This window comes from Poecilia reticulata, linkage group LG17, assembly GCF_000633615.1.
Source record: "Poecilia reticulata strain Guanapo linkage group LG17, Guppy_female_1.0+MT, whole genome shotgun sequence".
Lineage (NCBI taxonomy): Eukaryota > Metazoa > Chordata > Actinopteri > Cyprinodontiformes > Poeciliidae > Poecilia > Poecilia reticulata.
The window spans coordinates 30373269-30375592 of record NC_024347.1 but is presented as its reverse complement, the minus strand read 5'-3'; the positions used below and the strand labels follow the sequence as shown (position 1 = coordinate 30375592).

The 2324-nt window shown below is 48.2% G+C and overlaps 1 protein-coding gene across 12 annotated transcripts in view; it reads right to left on the bottom strand.

The window, feature by feature from the left end:
- The window catches only part of efr3a (EFR3 homolog A (S. cerevisiae)), a 61908-nt gene that overhangs the window by 25590 nt on the left and 33994 nt on the right, over positions 1-2324 (bottom strand). The window lies entirely within an intron of this gene.

Genomic DNA, 2324 nt, shown 5'->3' with positions numbered 1-2324 from the left:
TGTTCACTTTAGCATTAGCTTCCGCTACATACGGTGTTCACTTTAGCATTAGCTTCCGCTACATACTATGTTAGTATGGCACTTAAGCGTTAGCTTATGCTAAATATAATGTTAGCATAGTAACTTAGTATTAGCTAAACTTTGTGGTTAGTGCTTTAGGGTTAGCGCAGCTGGCTTCTTAGCTAGCAGTGCCCTCCAGTAGCGGCCGCTCTCTACCAGTGAAGGAAACTGACTTCTGTCGCTTGCATCCAAGATCTCAGCTCTTTCTCTCGATATTCACGCCTCGGCTCCATAATTGAGGCATCAAACTCAGATTTTCATGTCATTATTTCAGCTGAAATCCTGATTCGTGTGTAAATCTCCTCCTCTTTCCTCCCAACCACTGCTCTGCTGGAAGCGAAACCCTCAGAGTTCTTCCATTTCTCTCAGAACCGCCCCAGTAAATCCTGCCCTTGAAGCCGCCGCAGCCACTTGTTGTTGGGATAAAGCGCGGCAGAAGTAAATCACGTCCCCGGCAGCGAGCGCGGCCGCAGATGGACTCCAGGCGGCCGCGTCTCAGGAGGGAAACAATGCAATTACTGTGGGCCCACGCCGGCGGTTCAGGGGAAATTAAATGCTTATTGCTTGTTAGAAGTGGGGAAATGATGGACAAAAATGAAACCTCCTGCTGTAATTGGAGGTGGATTGTTGTGGTTTAATGAAGTGGGCAGAACAGAAATAAGGTTTTCTGTTGCTAGTTAAGAAAAAAAAAGTGTTAAAAAATCTAACTGTAGTCAGAATTTGTGTCCAAATAAAAGAAAATATGGTCCATAATGAGAAAAACAGAAAAAGAACTTTAGTTTTTAACTGGTTTTGTAACTTTTTGTTCTGATCCAGTTATTTTTGTATCTTGTTTGATGCTGTGGGAAGGAAGGATTTCCAGTAGCAGTCAGTGTTGCATCAAAGTTGAGCAGGCCTCTGACTGAAGACTGCTGTCTGATAGAGCCATGTCTGATGTCAGGCTAACAGCTCAATAGAGACGATACTCCTGTCCTGCCTGGATGTCCTGCTTGTTAGCTAGCTCTGCTAATCCACCTCATTTGCTTTTGCCGCTCCTCTCTAACACCCTGTGGTGATGTTGGAGTAGGGGATACGACGCAGAAGTTTTCCTGCTTCTCTCTGCATCCATGAACCCTCATATCATTTTCATCTCCTCTGGGTTTCAGGGTCAAAGTTCAGGTGTTACTTGAGCTTTTGAGAAAAATCAATTGTTGCCACGGTTACGCATCATAACTGTCCAAAAATAAAAATGTAAAAGCAGAAACGCTTCCAGCTGCAGAGAACCAAGAACCAGAGGGAATAAATGTTCAACCACCAACTCAACCAAAGACAGAACCAATCAGAACCCATCAGAACCAATCAGAGCCAAGCTGCTCCAACATGAGCAGCGTTAACATTTCACAGCTAATAAAGTTATTTTTTATGTCCAGTAATCTCTGAAAGAGCAGAAAACTCCGGCTCTGAATAACTCCATGACCCCTCCTGTCCGGTTTGGGTTTCATCAGAACCAAACCGTTTACAGAACCTGAGTGGCTGATTGTGCAGCTGGAGGTCAGCGGATCTGGATCGGCCATCAGGGTGGAACCGGGAACACTGGCGCCGCCTCGGCCCTCTGCAGGCCGGACACGTCGGCCTCACCGAGCTAATTAAGAGAAACCCGGCGGCCTTGAGCGGCGCCGTCCATCAGAACCTCGCCGCCGATCCGGAGGGAAACAAACTGGAACCAGGAAGACGTTTGTTCAGGCAGGAAAAACTACAGAACGGGTTCATTTCTGCATCAGATTATTAGGCATGGAGACACGGGTCAGGTCAAAGGTCAAGAGTTATTCAGACCCCAAATATATGTTTGTATATTTGGATGGACGGATTTTCAGAGTTTCTTCAGGAAAACGGTTAGAAACACGGACAGAACATGGATGAACAGAACCGGATCAGAACCAGAGAACGCCTCCTGCAGCAGCAGGTTACCGTGGTTTCAGAACCCACACACACACACACACACACACACACGCGCACACACACACACACACACACACTGAGGTTCCTCCAACAGTGAGCTGAACTAAATGCTTGTGATCGATGGATCGACCTCAGCGGCTGAAGATACTGACTACATGCAGACGCTCGGCGTTCTGGCCTGCAGATCCGAGCCTCTGATCAGAACCGGTCCAGTCGCCTGATGGGGCGCCAGCGCCGCAGCCGAGCCTCTGAACAGAACCGGTCCAGTCGCCTGACGGGGCGCCGGCGCCGCAGGCGAGCCTCTGAACAGAACCGGTCCAGTCGCC